At 42.2% G+C, this 23,246-nt stretch overlaps 1 protein-coding gene across 1 annotated transcript in view; it reads left to right on the top strand.

The window, feature by feature from the left end:
* The window catches only part of LOC123746684 (leucine-rich repeat-containing protein 20), a 45,192-nt gene that overhangs the window by 10,076 nt on the left and 11,870 nt on the right, over positions 1 to 23,246 (top strand). The window lies entirely within an intron of this gene.

Genomic DNA, 23,246 nt, shown 5'->3' with positions numbered 1-23,246 from the left:
TTGCTCGGAACAAAGCCAGTATTATATATGTGATACTGTTTGTGGCACGAAAGGCGCACATTAGGTGTAATAATTGATAATTAATTGTTTTAAAATGTCTTAGCAATAGAATACAGACGGATCATTTCGCTTAGCGTTGAGGATTTATGTCAAAATGTTATGTAGTAATGAAGAGGACGGGTTGCTTATGAAGCTAGGTACAATTATGTACAATAAAGATCTTATATTCATTTATAGTAAAGTGCAGTGCCCAGGAAGGAGATTAACTTCTGGAGGATTAGTTGTGGAGGTGTGGCAACGCCGTCACCTCTTGCTTGGGCCTATACACCTCGCATGCTTCACTCCCACTTACAAACTTCGCCAAACAGTGCCTTAAAAGTGTATTAATAGTCGATTTTTCTAGGATTTTTTCCTAGATTTTGCTCGGATTTTTCTTTGCTCTTCTGATAACTTTATATATACAAATATAATATACATACGTAATTGAATGGAGATGCTAGGCTACTGCAGTGTTCAGTAATTACGTTCTTTTGACTCCCAAGATGAACAGTGTCCTTGGTTTTGAAGTGTCATATCGGAGATAAGATTGATATTTTCCCGTTTACTATAAATGCTCAAATTCAGCAGTCTGTGATCACCTAGTAGTAAAGACAAAGACATCGTACAGACTAGTCACCTAGTCTGTACGATGGTCCAGATCGTTACTGTAGGTACTGTCTAAACAGGTTGTATTATTAATATTAAGGCTGTCAAATGGAAGACGCCATTGGCTCGCGTCGAAGAATAATCGTAAGATTTTTATATCTTTATTGATATCTTCATTAGTATTTAAATACATTTGACTGAGTTGCTCAATGTAGTGCTATATAGGTACTAGTGGTTAGCGCTTTCTATTTACTTGTAGTTGTTAAGGTTGAGTAAGAGTGAGTGTGCGTGTGTGTGGTGAGAGCAGCGGGAGGTGCGTCACCTGGTCTTATAACACCAGCTTTCCCTCTCTGTACTAGCCTAGCGTGACAAACTGCCGCCTCTTCCCTCTCACTTTTTTTACAGCACGTAAATATAGCCTTGTGAATGTGAGCATTTGGGTTGTTTTCGTATTGCAACAATTGATAATCATTGTGCAGGTACGATATTGCACTTCCCTCTGGCTGTTGTCGGTATTGTCAGCTGCAGAGCATAGATCAATTGTGTGTGTGTGTACTCACCTAGGTGAGCTTGCGGGGGTTGAGCTTTGGCTCTTTGATACCGCCTCTCAACCATAAATCTATTGGTGTACAAATTCCTGAGCCTCTCGAGCTCTATCATATCTACATTTGAAACTGTGTATGGAGTCTTCCTCCACCATATCACTTCCTAGTGTGATAGAGCATTTACTAATTACTCTGATACTGAAAAAGTTATTTCTAAGGTTACACACAGAAATCACAATTAGGTGATGCATCAAATGAACAAATCCACAAGGGATTTGTAGATTGTAGCTCAAGTCGTAGCTCAGTCGATTAAGGCAGCGTCTGGGATGCTCTCGGACGCAGGTTCGAATCCTCGTCACTGCCCTTGTGGATTTGTTTATTTCTAAGGTCTCTGTGACTCATTTGAGCACTCATCTTCCACCTGTGTCCCCTTGTGCGTATACCACCCGTGTTAAATAGTCCATCCTTGTCTACCCTGTCAATTTCCCTGAGAATTTTGTATGTGGTGATTATGTCTCCCCGAGCTCTTAAACAACGGAAAATAACATGATGTTTAGTAGTGATAAGTTCCAAGTACTTAGGTATGGCGGAAACGCGGAACTTAAGAGAAATACAGGGTACAAGACAGACTTATTCATATAAAGAAAACAACGTGTACAATGTTGTTGTTGTTGTTGTTTAAGATTCGCTACCTGGAACAAAAAGTTTCAAGCAGCACGGGCTATGGTGAGCCCGTCAACGTGTACAAGATCTGGGAATTATGATGTCTGATGACCTGACATTTAATGAACATAACCAAGCAAACATGGCGACTGACAGGAAAAAGATAGGATGGAATATGAGAACGCTCAAATCCAGGGATCCAACAGCAATACAAATACTGCACGCACGCACGCTCGCACACACACACACACACACACACACACACACACACACACACACACACACACACACACACACATACACACACACACACACACACACACACACACACACAAGAGAGAGAAGCACACGTCAGAAGGGGAATTGACAGGGTAGACGAGGATGGATTATTTAACACGGGTGGTATACCCACAAGGGGACAGAGGTGGAAGCTGAGTAACCGAATGAGCCATAGAGACATTAGAATTTTTTTTCAGTGTCAGAATAGTTAGTATATGGAAAGCACTAGGAAGTGATATGGTGGTTCTGACTCCATACACAGTTTCAAATATAGATATCATAGAGCTCGAGAAGCTCAGGAATTTGTACACTTATAGATTGACGGTTGAAAGGCGCGACCAAAGAGCCAAAGCTCAACCCCCATAAGCACAAGCAAGTAGGTGAGTACATCTGTCAATCTATATCTCTGTCACACTATATCTCTGTCAAGCTATATCTGTCTAGCTATATGTCTGTCACGGTATATCTGTTTAACTATATATATATATATCTGGCTATCTCTCTACCTAGCTATCTCTCTACCCCCATGAGGGAAATGGGGGGATGAGATGGGAAAGAAGGGGATGGAGGAAGGAATGAAGAAGAAATAGGGGGAAGGGCTAGAAATGGGAAATTTATTTGGGTTAGGTTAGGAGTTTAGGTTCTGTTGAGAATTATTTGTACTCGTAATACGTGGGTGAAGCATTCACCTTGGGCAACTGATTACGTCCGAACTGTTCCCGAAAGTGCTTTATTCACTTCCTTCATTCGAAGAATAGAATTGTCGGTAAAGTACCGGGAAATGGTAACTTTTTGTAAACAATATTGGTATCACTCAATTCAATTCGAACCCCGTTATAATTCGTTATATATTATTATCACACATTGGTGTTGTATTAGTGTAAAATATATATTTCAATAGAAATGCAGTGGTTTTGTCTCGGTCTTCGCAAACTCAGTGAAATAGTGTGGCCCAAACTGTTAAAATACGCAATTCGTGGCTCATTTGGTTGCGCGTTCGCGCGAAGCCGAGCGTCATCCATATTTTCCTAAAAAAAATAAAGTTTTCTCAATTTTGTTTTGTATTTACTTAATAAAACGTTTTTTCTTCGATTTGATGAGGCGCGACAATGGGAAATGTCGTCAGTTTGTTAGGCTGTTAAGATAGGTCCGCCAAAATCAGAGCCAGAGATGAAGTTGGAACGCGGGGTGGAGTGTTGGTTGTGTTGTGGTGCTGGAAGTAGCGATGGCCAGACAAGCCGCCCAAGTTGTTGCTAAATGTAATGAGTGTCGAGAGAATGGAGGTCATCTTGGTACGTCCCGAGCACTAATCGCTCGAAGAACTAGATAGCAACGTTTAACATAGTTTTGTGATGTGGCTAACCATATAATATCAGTGTAAGATCTGCCGGCGACTGTGCCCCCACAGCTTCCGCTATTTATAGCTTGTCCTCCAGCTGGTACGGGTGGCGACGGTGACGTCACAGCCCGCCCAGCTGATGGAGCTTATGGTGTTGGTCGTGACGTCATGAATCACGCAGGTGATTATGCGTCCATTAGTTAAGGTGTGTTGAATTAACAGTAATAAGTTAGTAATAATTTAGTGTAGTAATTTACTGCAGTATATCTGAACGCAGAACTTAACGCTGGTCTTGCCATGAAAGATGAGGTTGATGCTTTATAACTTAAGAAATTCCGAGGTAAGTAATAACATATTGTGATTTTCTTTTATGATATACAATGACCCTTAATTCTGTTAAGAAATATAATAAGACGGGCCAGGATTTTTGAAGTAATTTCGGGGTAACTTACGAAACCTGTACATCTTTCCTCAATCATGGAGGCTAGTTTGTATTTGTTTAATAATTTTCTGAACTGTGAAGAGCTATCAGGTCGTCCATAACAATAGTAATCTTTGAGTTAAGATGTTTCGTAGCTCGTACATGATTGAGGAAAGATGTACAGGTTTCGTAAGGTGACACAAACCTGACGAATCCTGGCTCTGGGAAAAGGCGTTAACACGGGGGTCATACATTGCGCAACACCGCACTCGAGCACGTAGTGGATATGCCTGCCCATTGTTGAAGAGAAGCCTGTTAGGCATATCGAAGCCCCCTCCTCCTAGATCACCGACTCACCTTTCCCAGGATGCAACCTACAACAGTTGCCTGACTCTCAGGTGCCTATTTACCTACTAGGTGAACAGAAGCCTCAGGTGAAAGGAAACGTGGCCAAAGGTAAAGAGGGTACACTAATAGAATGAGCCACACATACTTTGATAATACCATTGTCAGTGCTTAGGCTACTCTTCATACCCCGCCTCCTATTCTTTGGTATGTGTTTTTTTTTTACTTTTGATGTTTGTGTATGTGGTGTCTGCTCTTGAAGTTGTTGATAAAGGCAGCTTCCGCTGGTTCTCTCAATACAAAACACTTATTACCTAATACGAGTATTCCTTTGTTTCTTTAGAGTGGGTTTGCATTTCTGGTTTCCACTGATGCCTAATAGTTCTATTTTCCCTCAATTTAAAGAAGCTATCCTTGCCTGCCTCGTCTATTTTCCTTAAAACTTTATGGAAGTTGTATTCCTCCTGTTCCTTCTCTTTTCTAAGGATGTGTGAGTTTCCTCATTCTATTCTCGTAACTTAGTAACTTAGTCATCTTAATTCGAGTGACAATCTTATTGCAAGCTTATGCAATAAGATTGCAATAAGCTTTTTTTGATTTCGTTTTGTGCTTCAGTATGTGTGGGTTTCATTCTGGTGCTTCGTGTCCAGTATTACTCCCACACACTTGGCAGTGTTGATTGTCTTGAAAGATCCCTGTGAGTGGTGACCATTGTTAGGTAAGAGCAGCTTCAAATAGTCCTATAGATATGACTTAAGTTCAAAACGCTCAGGAACTTGTACACCAAGCGACTGAATGTTGAGAGGCAGGACTCTGCTGAGAAGAGCTGAAGTCCATCTGAAGAGCTTCTTCAGCTCAGAAAAGCTGAAGCTCAAACTCTGTTGTCACAGGTGAAAATTCTCTGATTTTCACTCAATCGCAATCACACCTATTCAGTGTCAGGGTAGTTAACAAATGGAATGCATTTGGCAGTGATGTGGTGGAGGCAGACTCTATACACACTCAAATTCAAATTCAAATTCAAATTCAAATTCAAATGTTTATTTAGGTAAAGTACATACATACAAGGGGTGATACATTTTCAACTGTAGATATGATAGAGCCCAATAAGTTCAGGAATCTGTACAGTAGTTGACTGACAGTTGAGAGGCGAGACCAAAAAACTGAGGCTCAACCCCCGCAAGCACAACTAGGTGACTTCACTTATTCTCTCTCTAGCTCACCTTTTCACGAAACTTCAGCGTTCTCTCTCTCTCTCTCTCTCTCTCTCTCTCTCTCTCTCTCTCTCTCTCTCTCTCTCTCTCTCTCTCTCTCTCTCTCTCTCTCTCTCTTTCTCTCTTCGGGTCTCGTTAGATAGAGTTCTCATTTTCTACCTTAGTAGTTTAATTTATTTCAGACTCCAGTTTCACAGTAAATTTCTACAATTTCCATGGTGGCATTACGTATTCCTGGAACCAATGTGACTTTGGCAGTGTATAGAGAATGTTGGTACGGGCAGAGCCTGTATGGTGGGGGAGGGAAGGATGAGAGAGGTAGCTAGCACCCAGCCACGCGGGGACAAGAACCAGCACCACCAAGGTTACCGAGGGACTGCCTTAATAAATCTTGCGTCCGGGACATACTCACCTAGTTGTGCTTGCGGGGGTTGAGCTTCGCCTCTTTTGTCCTGCCTCTCGCCCGTCAATCAACTGGTGTACAGATTCTTGAGCCTATTGGGCTTTTATCATATCGACATTTGAAACTGTGTATGGAGTCTGCTTCCACCACATTACTGTCCAATGCATTCCATTTGTTAACTGACGAATCCCCTAACTACCCTTTACACACAGAAATCACAATTGCGTGATGCATCAAATGAACAAATCCACAAGGGCCGTGACGAGGATTCGAACCTGCGTCTGAGAGCATCCCTCACCAAGAGATGCTCTCGGACGCAGGTTCGAATCCTCGTCACGGCCCTTGTGGATTTCTCCCCTAACTACCCTTTTATCTTACCTGATATGTTAGATTAAGGGGCCTGCCCGAAACGCTATGCGTATTAGTGGCTCTGCATGAATGTAACATTACCAATATTATATAATCTCACCAACGCATTGTACCTTCTTGCAAATAAATTATTATTATTATTATTATTATTATTATTATTATAAGTATGACACTGTCAAAGTTCCTTCTAATGTCTCTGGCTCATTGGGTACTCAGCTTCCACCTGTGTCCCTTTGTGCATGTACCAACATTGTTAAAGAATCTGTCTTTATCTTCCCTATCAATTCCAGTAAAAATCTTGTAGGTGGTTATCATGTCTCCCCCTTTACTCTTCTGTCTTCCAGGAACGTGATGTGTACCTCCTGTAGCCTTTCCTCGTAGTTCATACCTCTCAGTTCTGGGACTAGTCTGGTGGCATAACTGTGTGTGCGCGTGCGCTCTCCCCCTTTTATTGTAATTATAATTATTATTTCATTATAGATATGTTTTCTGATATCTGAGAATAATCTTAAATTTCTGGAAGTTATTTTCGTTATGTAGACTCTATACTAAAGAGAATTTCAATATGTTTAGATCTTCTGTTATACATATATGTTGTGAGCGGCGGTGGTGATACTTGTCACGCTGAGACCAGGCACATGAGCCGTGTCTGTACTCGCCTAGTTGTGTAGCTGTGTGTGTGTGTGTGTGTGTGTGTGTGTGTGTGTGTGTGTGTGTGTGTGTGTGTGTGTGTGTGTGTGTGTGTGTGTGTGTAGTGTGTGTGTGTGTGTAGTGTGTGTGTGTGTGTGTGTGTGTGTAGTGTGTGTGTATGTGTGTGTGTGTGTGTGTGTAGCTGTTTTTTTTTTTTTTTTTTTTTTTTATTATTTTCTACCACAAACGTGGCCAGACATTTACAATGCTAACCAGCATATATACATTTTCTTCTGTCCTCCATGGACAGGGTTAGAGAAATGTTAAATATAGAGTTCAAGGGTTTATTGAACACTCAACCACAGAAGGTGATTCGGTGCTTTTAAAATGCTAAGCTAACCTACATACGTAAATACATAGATACACAGATTTACGTATGCCCTACATAAAGTGTTTGATGTGACTTTTACATAGTGTCATTAATGTACATTCACAAAGGTGAAATGTAATTCTGATCAGCTTCCATATATACTTTATACCCATACATATACATACATATACACACACATGCATTCACATACATCTGTCTCATTTACTCTGACAGGGTGAGATAGCTGATAAAGAAACTAGTGTGCAATTAAGCACTTAATCACTGAAGGTGATGAAGGTGCTTTTACAAGCTCAGGTTATATAGTTACATCATATAACATTGAATAAATGATATATTGAATATAACATTGAATAAGTGATATATTACATGGTCAATCTTGGATACAAGTCCAATATATCATCAAGTGTTCCAGTACTCATATAGTAATTACAGAGTTCAGCATACCTTAGCCCAGGAGGGCGAAAGTCATTCAGTATGGGACATTCTACAATATAATGTTCAAGAGAGTGCATGTTTTCTCTTTCACAAAGTTGACACATTGTGTACTCGACATTTGGGTTTTGAGAAAGCTGCCAGATACGTCTATATCCCAGGCGTATTCTGGCCACTATAACATCACATTGCCGGGTTCTTGTTCTATTAGTCCCATATGTGAATGTCTCCTCACGATATCTATCATAATATTTAATGCTACAACTTTCAGGTCTTTGTGAATTTGTTAGGTCGGTGAGATTTTCATTAGATATTTGTTTAAGTATTCTCTTTGTCACTGCTAATGAAACACCCATATCAATTTCTACCACTGGTTTTCTGCAGGCTGTCTTAGCAAGCATATCAACAGTGTCATGCCTTGAGATGCCAACATGTGATGGTATCCATAGGAATTTAATCTCAAATCTGTTTTCTTTAGCAGCTAAAACATTCATTCGAATATCACTGACTATTTTCTGGGTGTCACTACTATGTGCATTCAGTGCCAGGAGTGCACTCTGCGAGTCACAGTATATAAGTCCACTGCCTTTGTCTTTTAAAAATTCAGTGGCAAGGTATATGCCTGCAAGTTCGGTTTGAGTTGTACTTGCCCAGTCATTGACGCGCTTCATTGCTGTATGTACGAGAGAAGATTGTTCAAATATGTTACATGCACATCCGGTACATCGTCCACCTTCTTCTACAGAGCCGTCGGTATAGCACTGATAAACATCGTTACCCATACTCTGAGTACTTTCAGTGATGCTTTTCAGTGTTAACTGTTTTAATAATGTTGTGTGCACACTATCTTTCTTGGGCGCATTTACAAAATCAACTGATAGATCCCAGTTATCCCATGGAGTAGTTGGCTGATTAATCATTAGTTGAGTTGGGTACATATTTAATATTTTGATGGAGTTGGCTACCTTGTAGAACCAATATACATAATCAGATTTCGTTCTTCTTCTATAGACCTCAGGTGAGTGCAGCATATTAGAAAGTTTAGCTTGAAACTTCATGTGTTGTCTAGATCTACTCAATGCCTTCACGCCGAAAACTATGCTAATAGACAAAATTCTCTCACTTATGGTAGGTAATTTTAACTCTGCTCTCATATTAACTATTCTCGTGGACTTTGGAGCCCCAAGGATGAGACGCATAGCTTCATTTTGCAAGGTGTAGCTGTGTGTAGCTGTGTGTGTGTGTGTGTGTGTGTGTGTGTGTGTGTGTGTGTAGTGTGTGTGTGTGTGTGTGTGTGTGTGTGTGTGTGTGTGTGTGTGTGTGTGTGTAGCTGTGTGTAGCTGTGTGTGTGTAGCTGTGTGTCTGTGACCAAGTTACGTGGGCAGTGCACACCGTAAACAAACCATAACTATTTGAAGCATTGTATGACTTCAAATTGTTTGTATGATAATGATATGATAGAATACTTTAAGGAACTACAAACACTTTGCCCCGAGAGTGTAACACTTATATGCTGTGTTTACTATATTAACCTGCAGTGTTAAATGGGATTCCTGTACTGTGATTTGTCGGGTTTGTGCTCACTGGATTTGTGCTCCCCCCCCCCCTCCTTGAGGGACTTGAAGTAGAGAAAGGTAGAAACAGCCTAAGCTACTCTAGTCCTTTGAGATGCATTTTATTGTCTCAGTAAACGTACTTAAACTTGAACATAACTATTAGTGTACGTAGTAAACATAGTAATAACATTTAGTGTACACACTAAACTAAACAACATGTAGTGTACACACGAAACAAGAAGTAGTGCACACAGAAACAAAACAATAACAATTAGTGTACCTGCTAAACAAAACAAGTAGCACACGTGCTAAACAAAACAATAACACTTAGCACACTAAACAAAACAATAACACGTATCACACTAAACAAAACAATAACATATCACACTAAACAAAACAATAACACATATCACACTAAACAAAACAATAACACGTATCACACTAAACAAAACAATAACACATATCACACTAAACAAAACAATAACACTTAACACACATAGTAAACACAACAATAATTATGGTCGTAAGTTATTTACACAACTTCTTTTATGAAAGTATAAATTACACGTCAGTAAGTTCTTAAGTGGCTGGGAAATTCTCCGGTGGATTTCCTTGAGGTTTTAGTGTCCAAACCCGCCGTTCCCAGCCATTATTGGCCTCCAGACATCAGCATCTTCCTCTCCTGACTATCTGTCTTGAGGTTATCTTGAGATGTTGTTGTTTTAGATTTAGCTACTCAGAACGAAGTGTCCATGTAGCAAGGACTATGGTGAGCCCGTAATGGTATATCTTGAGATGATTTCGGGGCTTAGCGTCCACGCGGCCCGGTCCTCGACCAGGCCACACTCCCAGGAAGCAGCCCGTAGCAGCTGTCTAACTCCCAGATACCTATTTACTGCTAGGTGAATAGGGGCATCAAGGTGAAAGAAACTCTGCACATTTGTTTCCGCCTTCACAGGAGATCGAACCCGGAACCTCAGGACTACGAATCCGAAGTGCTGTTCACTCAGCTGTCAGTCCCTTTCCACGCCAGATCTAGAAGTATTGTACTTAATACAAAACATGAATGTTAGCTAAAGTTATCACAACACAGATATTAATAGTAGCAGTAGAAATAATAATCGTTGTAATATACAATTACTTTATTACAAATGTTCTCAGTCTCTTGACAGTGACAGGAATACAAATGTATTCCTGTCATTTTTTATATGTGTGTTGTCTGTACGGTGCCCGGAACACAGAGGAACGCGGAAGTTCTGTTTTGGAATGTTTTGGAACGTGGAATGTTTTAAGAACATACAAGTGGAATAAATGACATTTTGCTGGACATGCCCAACCGGCTACTCTGGCAGGACGGAACGATCATCACACACACACACACACACACACTCTTGTCTCATCGTGTCAAGATTCTCTCACTGTAAAACATATTTAACCGAGTCTTCGTCCCTTTGTCAGCCAGCCCATCAGTGTCCAGAGTGTAAACGCGGAGGACTAAAGGATCTATACAAAAATATGTGGAAAGCATATGTTTAATTCAACTGATGGCAAGGGTTCTAGACAGTGCAAACACAGGTTGGCTCAGGTTGGGTCGGGGTAAATGAGTTGGTGTAAACGTCGGCGGCTTGTGAAGTCGCGTGTGGTTCTTGTTGGGAGGCTGACAGGGCAGCCGGACGGTACCTTCTTGTCTTGGTGTTCACTCCCATAAATGTGCTCCAAGGTCAAGCTGTAGCTGCTGAGATCTCAAGTCTGTAGCTCTTCCAGATCTCAGTCGGGGAATGTAGTTACAGGATCGAGCTGCAGCTCCTAAGCCACGTCACTCCAGCTGAGTTAATGGAATGAATTTCTGCCTATATGTCTTATTGTATTTACCTATGAAGCAGTGCATTGAGAAGTCTTCAACAATAATCCATTTAACTCAGACATTTACAACTAAAAAATGTTCTTCATGATACCACTGTGACTTATTTCCGCCTCCAAAATAACTAGAAGTTCCTTCGTTCCATTATCCCTCATTCCCGAACTTTTTTTTGTATCTATTTTGTCGTGTGTACTTCAAATCTTTGTTATCGTATCTCCGCGTTGTTCCTGCCATCTGGTGGGATAAAGAAGACAAAATTCAGTTCTGAGTATTTTTGTAGTTCATTCCTAGAATTTTGCGACAAGCTGTGGGGCGTTCCACCGTACTTCTCTAGCTTTATGTTGTATTTCTTCTAATATGGGTTCCATGCTGAAGATGCATTATCTAGAGTGGGTCTCTCATAAGTTGCAATCGGGATTTGAAACGCTTCCTTGTCTAGAATTCAGAAGGCTAACCGGCCCTATATGGCGGTGCTCATAATCGTGGCAGAAATAATGTCTTCAACGGCCATTTTTTTGTATTAACACATGTAGGTACATCAGCATTTGTGCGACCACTCTAAGACTATGTAAGAATGGTAAATAGTGTGACAAAACCTAGCTACGTGATACTAAAGAATCCCCATCACACAGGATACTTAGTTATAAAGTATGAGTGAGTGTGATCAGTAGTCTACAGTGGCAAATTTTGAATGCATTATGAGGATATCATTAAGAACACGAGAATGAATAATGTAGGAGTGATACTAAAAAGTCCCCATCTCACAGGATGGTTGCATAACAAGTGGGAGCTGCTTAAAAAAAATATCCAAACTTTAGGAATAGTTAAGCAAACCTTTGACTGTAAGGAGAAGAAGGCAGTTATTCAACGATATAAATCTCTGTTGCGCCTCCACTTGGATTATTGTATCCAAGCATGGAGACCTCATCTTCAGAAAGACATATCTGCTTTAAAGAAAGTTCAGAACCGGGCAACAAAAATCATACCTGAACTAAGTCGATTCTCATCCCAGGGACGGTTGAGGGCCTCAGGGTTAACAACACTGCAAACCAAACATGACAGGGCTGATCTCATCGAAGATTTTAAAATATCTGAACAGTTTGGAGGATGTTGATCTAGACAACTTCTTTAAAAGGTCAGAAGTAACACAACCATGAAACAACGGTTTCAAGCTCAATAGAAGATACTTTTTCACCAATAGAGTTATAAAACCATGGAACCGTCTACCCGCCGAAGCTGTAAATGCTAAAACATTGTTGACTTACGAAATCCTGCTCGTTAAACTCATCAGGATAAGTGGAGGGACATTTGACAAGCCGCCGGCTTCCTGTCCTCATCGATTCCACTAGAGAGACAATGGCCCTCTGGTAAATTCACGTAAATGTGTGAGCAGTAGTCTGCCCTGGCAAATTTTGGTTGCATTAAGAGGATATCCTCAAGAACGCGAGAGTTAATAAAGTAATTGCAAAGCTCCAGGTACCTCATGCCGGCAGGTCTGAAGGGTCTAATGATTGGACATTCAGTATTGTAGTGTGAGATCATGCCGCAGTTCCTGCTCACAGAGTTTGCACCCGGAGTGCTCACGATTGGGAGATTCGTCATCTGCAGCAACCAGCCACAGGTAACGGTAGCCCAATGATCCTGACAATTCTATGTCGCATTGTCTGGTAGACGTTTTGTGCTGCCCATATATATATATATATATATATATATATATATATATATATATATATATATATATATATATATATATATATATATATATATATATATATATATAATATATATATAATATATAGATTTCGGATCTAAACAAATCATAGCTTTTTATACAGGTATTTTCAGGCTTGTATATTCAGTAATTTCTCTCCTATTAAACCTAAGTGTTTGGAGCAATTAACAACAGAGACGGGGATACCTAGATCTAATTCAACTTCATCCTTATTGCATGCTAATTGACTGCAACGTCTGTGTCATTGTGGTGAGTTATATTTATGTGAGATTTTAAAGCCCTTCTCTCTGCTCTCACATTACATTCATGCAATTCCTCTAAGACATCACTTACACTTACATCACTTACATCACGTACTCTTCAAGGCACTTGTGTTGTCCCGTCTTGAGTACTGCTCAGTACTCACTTCCCCCTTCAAAGCAGGAGAGATTGCTGAAATAGAGGGAATGCAGAGAACATATACGGCACGCATAGACGCAATAAAGCACCTAAATTATTGGGATCGTCTCAAAGCCCTCCAAATGTACTCACTAGAAAGAAGACGAGAGAGATATCAAATAATATACACCTGGAAGATACTGGAGGGCCAAGTACCAAATCTACACAGTAAAATAACAACATACTGGAGTGAACGACATGGAAGAAAATGTAGAATAGAACCAGTGAAGAGCAGAGGTGCCATAGGCACAATCAGAGAACACTGTATAAACATCAGAGGTCCGCGGTTGTTCAACGTCCTCCCAGCGAGCATAAGAAATATTGCCGGAACAACCGTGGACATCTTCAAGAGGAAACTAGATTTATTCCTCCAAGGAGTGCCGGACCAACCGGGCTGTGGTGGGTATGTGGGCCTGCGGGCCGCTCCAAGCAACAGCCTGGTGGACCAAACTCTCACAAGTCGAGCCTGGCCTCGGGCCGGGCTTGGGGAGTAGAAGAACTCCCAGAACCCCATCAACCAGGTATCAACCAACTTGTAAGATCTTCGTCTCCTTCACAACTCTTAAGTGATTCAAAAGTGCAATATTTTACTCAGACCAATCCCGGCTAAAGTTGCTAAAGTTGTCGAAATATTTCTACATCATGTCCATGTTAAAAACTTCATTCGTGAACTTGAAAATTTATAACTAAAGCCAGGTCATATGGGGGAATTTCTTGACCATAAATGACCACAAAAACTTTAAGGGACAGGAAAGAGACTTCCTGCTGCTGTGTTCATGAAACACACAACTTTTTATTCCACCTTCAAGTGCGTCTCTTTTCTGACCCTGTAAAATCTAATGGCCTGGTCTTTATTACTATCAAGGTCATGAATGTACGTTTAATCATAGACTTGACGTGGTAATTTAACATGGTCTTGACATGGTAATTTAACATGGTCTTGACATGGTAATATAACATGGATTTGACGCTGTAATATAGGTCCTTATCGTGAACCCAACTCCGTAATAATATCTAACTTATACTGATAAATCTACAAATCTGTCAGCATCATTTCATAGTAACATGGAATTAACTGGTAACATTGCCATATTTGCCTTCAATAAAAAATCAAATAGTTTTACACCCAATCTAATAAATAACTTGCAGTAGAATATACAAGAAATTAACAATAATGTAATACTTTGGCGTTAATTTTAAATTTCACTGTGGACGAGTAAACGAGTGCAATTTTACAATCTGTTTCCGATTAATTTATTTATTATATATACTTTTGAATACTTAAAACAATACATCTCTCACGATCAATCGATTGATCGATCGTGTGACGCCTGCACTTCCAGCACCTCCTGGAAGAGCAATGATGGTAAGTAACAGTTTTTATGGCAACTGGGCTTAAGATTCATGGAAGTATGCAGTCCATTAAAAAATACTCTTAACATTTATACTGAAAATTATCGGAAATTAATCCACTCATAAGTAACTGTTTCAATATCTACAGAAATAATACCATTGTGTAATAATTGTGTAGTCCATAATTTCTGAAATTTCTAAAAAAAAAAAAAAATTATATTAATATATAATATTTATTAAATTAACTCAGCCATTCAGGAATTACCTCCACGTGTAAAATTTGTTCTTGTAAATCTAACTTATAAATATTATTGAAAATGTCGTACATATACAAGATTCTTAAATGTGAGGATAGTATAACCCTTTAACACTAATCTTGTTTGAAAATTTCTGGGAATGGGCGCTCGCTGCCATCGTCGTATGTACGATATCATTATTCATAGAGTTATGTAATGAAGACTTCTTTGTCCTTCAACTTGTATTGCGACAGACGATTCACTCTGACCTTGCAACCTTGTTATGAAGCAGAAAAACATATCTAACCTTTGGTCTTTCGTAATCACACCTGTTAAACGCAACAGTTTTTGTTAAAAGACAACTCAACAGCACCACTTTTAAGCTCTCTTAAATCATCAAGTTTGTTAGTTTTGTGAGGCATAGAATAATGTACATATTATGGGAATAATACATGGAACAAATTTTATTCTAAGTTTGCTGTATATGTAATGAGGCCTCCTGTAGGAACTCAACGAACGCGGCCAACAGGTGTACCGTTATCGTGTTCAGTGTGAAGGTGACGAAGCTCGCAGCATCATGCCATAATTGCTAGTTGCATTCATTGTTAACTCAGTTAAGCCTGTATATCAGCATTCACATTGAATATATATATATATATATATATATATATATATATATATATATATATATATATATATATATATATATATATATATATATAAGGCACAACTCTCCTAAACACGAGAGTCAAGTATACAACTTTAGAACACTTTCCCACCAGGAGACTCGAACCCTAGCCAGCACAGAAGCCTTCCAGCAACTGGCATAACAGGTACGCCTTAACCCTCTCCACCACCTGCTCAGACCCTTAAAAGAGATGGTCTGTGCTGGCTAGGGTTCGAGTCTCCTGGTGGGAAAGTGTTCTAAAGTTGTATACTTGACTCTCGTGTTTAGGAGAGTTGTGCCTTAAGCATAGACACTGTGTCTTCCCATATTAACAGGGACATGATGAAATTAACGTCTAAATGACCCCTCACTTGCTCTAGTGCTCTTGGGAGGTGGTGATCTTTGTGGTATTTAAATACTCCGAAATTACCATCTCTTTTAAGGGTCTGAGCAGGTGGTGGAGAGGGTTAAGGCGTACCTGTTATGCCAGTTGCTGGAAGGCTTCTGTGCTGGCTAGGGTTCGAGTCTCCTGGTGGGAAAGTGTTCTAAAGTTGTATACTTGACTCTCGTGTTTAGGAGAGTTGTGCCTTATATATATATATATATATATATATATATATATATATATATATATATATATATATATATATATATATATATATATATATATATATTTATTTATATCCTATTTCTTCAGGCTTCAAAGGTCTCCCTAGCCTAGGCCAAGGCTATTTCACGCAGTCATTTACTCAGTCAGTCTTCATGAGTCACGCATATGTCTATTGAGTAACGCGTTGCAAAACGTGTCGATACGGTGAATAACGCTATCCCATTCTAATTCTGGCAATTATAATATCACACTGTCAGATGAATGTTTTGTGTTGTTAGATTTTCAAGTGCTTCAAGAGCTGACTTTGAATCACATAAAATGTCTGCACAGCTGCTGACGTGAACGAACGTTCAAGGCCGTAGTGTGCAGGAAGCCAGACAACCCATACCTCAGCCCCCACCCACCTTATCACTCCCCCACTCCACCCAACTCTGCTCCACACCACCCCATCCCACCCGACTCCACACCACCCCATCCCACCCGACTCCACACCACCCCATCCCACCCGACTCCACACCACCCCATCCCACCCGACTCCACACCATCCCATCCTACCCAAATCAATCCCACCGACTCTCAATACTCCACCCCTCCACACCCGCCATACAACCACAGATTACAGTATAACCACAGATTACAGTATGGGAGCTGCCTCTGCTTGACTCTGGGAGCCACAGTCACCAGGAGAGAGAGAACAGAGGTAAGGAGCACGAAGATAAAAATACCAATAACGTGTACAGGTAATATCGTTCAATTTTCCTGTAAAATTTACAAAATAAAGTAAAATAACTGTTGAAAGTGTCTAAAACCAATAATTGTGTTAAATTATTATCGGCCAAAGTATTTTGCTGTGCAAAAACTGGAGTAACTTGATAAAGTTAGACTTGGATTAAGGACGTATATTTGTACTGAGTCACAACTTGAAACGTGGCCGGTAATTGTGTAATTAGAGTCAGACTTTCCTAGTTTTTATTGAATGACGTTTTTGCCATGTGTTTCTTCCTATACAATTTATGTTAGTTTTGATTATATAAAATATAATATTAAGTTTTTTAATACGAACTATTTCCTTTGCTACACAATTCATAATGTCAGCATTCGCACCGGAAATATGATGTGGCCAGAAGCACAAGATACGATAGACTCGTCAAAAGTGAACTAAATATATATTTGCCTTGAATAAATACTAATTAGTGTGGACGCCGAGAGTATACCAACCACCGCAGTAAATGATTTATCTGAACGAATTCCAGCAGCAAGTCCCTCCCAAAGCATCGTAAGATACACAGGAATTTATAGACAAATTTCACTGTGAACTCATATTGACGACAAATTACGTGTAGCTGTTATGTTCCATTGTCAGATGTGTTTGGTATGTCTTTAGATATAACAGAGCGACGGAATACACTCATGCCTCATGGACCGTAAATATTTTCCTTAAGACAATGGGGCATCTCTAACTTCAAGGAAACCCAGGCTGGCGCCAGATTCACAATACAGGTGATAGCCGTGGCGCTGGCTCACGCGGAAGGCCTCTGGCTGTGTACCCCGAACAAGGAATATGATAATGATGAAAATTGTGGGAGCACCGTTAAGGCATTGTGGCAGCGTGGAACACGTGTGACGTTTGGCTATTGTTAATGGTTACCCTTAAACGTTGGCATCAAGAAGCAAACGGGAGAAAGACGGCACCTTGCAGCACCGTTACACTAGGAAGTGCGAAGCAGGAGGTGCATTGTGAGGTGTCCCTGCGTGACTGGCGATGAACTTACGCCTTGACCAGTCGGCACGCCAGGCGCCAGCACCCCTTTACCATCCGGGCGACAAGGTGGCGCTCAGTCTGGCCCAATGATGATGGCGTCGTGTTGAGCCTACTCAGTCCTGTTCAATGATGAGTGTGTGTGTGCACTTGTCCTTGTAGCCAACTCACCCCCCCCCCTCCCGCCACTCCTGCCAAGGCCAACACCCCCTGCCTGCCCACCCTCGGCCCAGCCCACCCCCCGCCTGCCACCCTCAGCCCGGTTGTTTTACCCACCCAGAGCCGCCAAGGCCGCCCCACCCCCACCCGCTGTACCATCAACCTCCCCAAACTTCTGCTTTTATTAATGTTATTCGCAATTTCAGTCATTTAGAGTCGTTGCGTAACCAGTTATAGAGAATCAGTAGATAAGCCACTGGCCGTAAGTACATTTTGTACATTTCTCAATTCTTCTCTGGGGTTCTAAGATATCTTTGTTGTGCAATAATAGTAAGGAGTTGGGAGCAATACAGCCAGGACCACACCCAGGCCACCTGAGGTCACAGCATCATGGGAACAAGAATTTCCAGCTCTTTTACATATAAATAACACATTATCTGTCAAGGAATACAATATTCGTTGATTGCTGTATGTCAATACACAGTCGTTCGTTGTATTAATTGTTATATGTGAATGTTTTCACATAATTAAATCACGTAATTATATTCCAAGTGCATATTTTTTTTTTTTTTGAGATATATACAAGAGTTGTTACATTCTTGTACAGCCACTAGTACGCGTAGCGTTTCGGGCAGGTCCCTGGAATACGATCCCCGCCGCGAAGAATAGTTTTTTCATCCAAGTACACATTTTACTGTTGCGTTAAACAGAGGCTACAGTTAAGGATTCGCGCCCAGTAAATCCTCCCCGGCCAGGATACGAACCCATGACATAGCGCTCGCGGAACGCCAGGCGAAAGTGAAATAATAATCAATCCGCTTGGCAATTGTGTCCGGCTGTGGAGTTCTTAGTTATATCGAAGAGTGGGGAGAAGCAGTTGTTTAATGTTACCTCTCAAGGGAGATTGGCCGGCTATCTTGAGGTTATCTTGAGATGATTTCGGGGTTTAGTGTCCCCGCGGCCCGGTCCTCGACCAGGCCTCCACCCCCCAGGAAGCAGCCCGTGACAGCTGACTAACTCCCAGGTACTTATTTACTGCTAAGTAACAGGGGCAACAGGGTGAAAGAAACTCTGCCCATTGTTACTCTCCGTCGCCCGGGATCGAACCCGGGACCACAGGATCACGCGTTCAGTGTTCTGTCCGCTCAGCCACCGGCTAATGGGGTGCTTCGTTGACGCCATCGTCAGAATACGTCAGCCATGGTCACGGCTCCCCTAGTGTTGTGAAAGCCAGGCTGAAGGTCCGCGTAGAAAAGCTTAGTTGTTAGAGATGTTATAATTAATCAAACGGATGATGAGTCAGCAATGGAGGACCCGGAGTGCGTAGACGACTTGGTACAAAATGTAGAGGGTTGTGAGAGCCAAGTTGTTGTGGATAATCCTTTATCTCATTATAATTCTCGATACGACTGAATTAAAACTAATTGTATTTGAATGTGTGGACAGCGGGTAGTGCCGCCGACCAGCGTTAAGACACTCACCGGTATTATGTCAGTTTACTCGTAGCTCACCTGTAGCTACGAGTAAGGAGAATTTTCAAGAGGAAACTAGATTTATTCCTCCAAGGAGTGCCGGACCAACCGGGCTGTGGTGGGTATGTGGGCCTGCGGGCCGCTCCAAGCAACAGCCTGGTGGACCAAACTCTCACAAGTCGAGCCTGGCCTCGGGCCGGGCTTGGGGAGTAGAAGAACTCCCAGAACCCCATCAACCAGGTATCAACCAGGTAACCAGGTACATGCAGGATATGAGTGGTCTTATAAACCCACCACAGGTAAATCAAAGGCCAGTGTTTACCTGGTTGTTGCCTGTGGTAGAGGAGAACGGAGGCGGGTTTGCTTCTTACTACGCAATACCTCTAAGTCCGCGGCGCCACGGGTCCTCTCCCCAGGACACGCCGCCCCACCGCCCCCTCCGCCCACCTCCCACCCAGTGGGGACAATATCCAAGAGCAACGTTAATTCAACGTCGAACCAACGTGTCCACTTGGCTCATGCTTCCCAGCGCAATCATCAGATCCATACAGCACCATGCACAAACGGAATGTAAACATGTTCTCCAGGAAAGATTAGTTAGTACCCACCAGCAGCACTTCGTGGTCAGAGTTTGTTATTAATACCTTTGTTTTATTCTCGGAGTGACTGCTCTCACATACTCAACGATCATGTTTTCATCCTATGCGACTGCACATTATGTGGTTTCGTATAAGGCTAGAAGCTCTCTTAACTGTATCTGCATAGCTGCATGTGACTTCACTAAAATATTGTTACGCTGTTTTCGGGATGAATTCACAGGTTAGGTTATCCTAAACACAGGATAACACAGGCCACAGAACTGTATCCAAATAGTACAGCACAGAGCCCCACGGGGCTATACCCAAATAGCACAGCCCAGAGCCCCACGGGGCTATACCCAAATAGTAAAGCACAGAGCCCCACGGGGCTATACCCAAATAGTAAAGCACAGAGCCCCACGGGGCTATACCCAAATAGTACAGCACAAAGCCCCACGGGGCTATACCCAAATAGTAAAGCACAGAGCCCCACGGGGCTATACCCAAATAGTACAGCACAAAGCCCCACGGGGCTATACCCAAATAGTAAAGCACAGAGCCCCACGGGGCTATACCCAAATAGTACAGCACAGAGCCCCATGGGGCTGTTCCCAAATAGTACAGCACAGAGCCCCATGGGGCTGTTCCCAAATAGTACAGCACAGAGCCCCATGGGGCTGTTCCCAAATAGTACAGCACAGAGCCCCATGGGGCTGTTCCCAAATAACACAGCACGGAGCGCCATGGTACTGTATCCCAGTAACAACGCTTCAGGAGAATGTACCGTGCCTGGTCAGCTATATAATATACTGTACTGTTAAATATCTAATTGAGTAATTTAACTCATAACTTGTTTGTGGTCAGAGGGTGTTAGCCACATTTTTGTATGAAGTACCTGCCTCTCTGTCACTGACGTTGAGGACCTCTTGGGTCACTGCCACGGACGTTGAGGACCTCCTTGGTCACTGCCACTGGCGTTGAAGACTTGGATCACTGCCCTGGCGTTGATGACTTCTTGGATCACTGTAACTGGCGTTGAGGACTTCTTGGATCACTGTAACTGGCGTTGAGGACTTCTTGGATCACTGCTACTGGCGTTGAGGACTTCTTGGATCACTGTAACTGGCGTTGAGGACTTCTTGGATCACTGCCCTGGCGTTAAGGACTTCTTGGATCACTGCTACTGGCGTTGAGGACTTCTTGGATCACTGCCCTGGCGTTGAGGACTTCTTGGATCACTGTAACTGGCGTTGAGGACTTCTTGGATCACTGTAACTGGCGTTGAGGACTTCTTGGATCACTGTAACTGGCGTTGAGGACTTCTTGGATCACTGTAGCTGGCGTTGAGGACTTGGATCACAGCCGTAGCGTTGAAGACTTCTTGGATCACTGCCCTGGCGTTGAGGACTTCTTGGATCACTGTAACTGGCGTTGAGGACTTCTTGGATCACTGTAACTGGCGTTGAGGACTTCTTGGATCACTGTAACTGGCGTTGAGGACTTCTTGGATCACTGTAACTGGCGTTGAGGACTTGGATCACTGCCCTAGCGTTGATGACTTCTTGGATCACTGCCCTAGCGTTGAGGACTTCTTGGATCACTGTAACTGGCGTTGAGGACTTCTTGGATCACTGCTACTGGCGTTGAGGACTTCTTGGATCACTGCCCCTGGCGTTGATGACTTCTCGGATCACTGCCCTGGCGTTGAGGACTTCTTGGATCACTGTAACTGGCGTTGAGGACCTCTTGGGTCACTACCACTGGCGTTGAGGACTTCTTGGGCCACTGCTACTGGCGTTGAGGACCTCTTGGATCACTGTAACTGGCGTTGAGGACTTCTTGGATCACTGTAACTGGCGTTGATGACCTCTTGAGTCACTGCCACTGGCGTTGAGGTCCTCTTGGGCCACTGCCACTGGCGTTGAGGACTTCTTGGGCCACTGCTACTGGCGTTGATGACCTCTTGGGCCACTGCTTCTGGCGTTGAGGACCTCTTGGGTCACTGCTACGGGCGTTGAGGACTTCTTGGGCCACTGCTACTGGCGTTGAGGACCTCTTGGGTCACTGCCACTGGCGTTGATGACCTCTTGGGCCACTGCCACTGGCGTTGATGACTTATTGGGCCACTGCCACTGGCGTTGAGGACTTCTTGGGCCACTGCCACTGGCGTTGAGGACTTCTTGGGCCACTGCCACTGGCGTTGAGGACTTCTTGGATCACTGCTACTGGCGTTGAGGACTTCCTGGGTCACTGCCACTGGCGTTGAGGACTTCTTGGGTCACTGTTACTGGCGTTGAGGACTTTTTGGATCACTGTTACTGGCGTTGAGGACTTCTTGGATCACTGCCCTGGCGTTGAGGACTTCTTGGATCACTGCCCCTGGCGTTGAGGACCTCTTGGGTCACCCCTTGGGTCCTCGGCACCACTAATTATGTAGAACAACCACTTAATTACTGCTATTATCTACACTAATGTTAGGGTGAGGTTTGGTTACTTTAGATTTCATTAAGTTTGGTTACGTTAATTAGGAGTAACTTACAATAATTAGAAGTATTATTGACGATAATGTGTAATATAGAATTCGAAAACTATTTGAGTGTACCCGATAATTTATTTACAGAAAACCAAATTCTTAAAGGAAAACGGTTTTCAGAGCATACTGTTTATATTTTAAACCGACAATTTATCTGAATTTACTTTAACCATAGTTTCACCAATACTAGTGGCCTCGATGAGGACAGGAAGCCGGCGGCTTATCTAAGGTCCCTCCATTTTAAAACCCCAGCAGAGTTTTATAAAAGGTCCTCATGTATTTTGAAACCCAGCAGAGTTTTGGTGTTTACGGCTTCGGCGGGTAGGCGGTTCCAAGGGTTTACAACCCTATGGGTGAAAAAACATGTGTTTTCTGTCCTACATTGTGGCTTGTTGAGCTTGAACCCGTTGCTCTTCGTTCGTGTTACATCCGACCTTTTGAAGAAATTGTCCGGATCTACATCCTCCAAATTCTTCAAATTCTTCAAATTCTCCAAATTCAAAATTTAAAACCTATTTTAAAGGTTTCGATAAGATCCGCCCTGTCATGCCTGGTTTGCAGTGTTGTTAGTTATAAAACAATAAGTTATAACTTGAGAATATTATCTTTTGAAGAC

Source organism: Procambarus clarkii, chromosome 10 (genome assembly GCF_040958095.1).
Source record: "Procambarus clarkii isolate CNS0578487 chromosome 10, FALCON_Pclarkii_2.0, whole genome shotgun sequence".
Classification (NCBI taxonomy): domain Eukaryota; kingdom Metazoa; phylum Arthropoda; class Malacostraca; order Decapoda; family Cambaridae; genus Procambarus; species Procambarus clarkii.
Note: the sequence above shows the minus strand (reverse complement) of the source record. Positions and strands in the feature narration are given on the sequence as shown.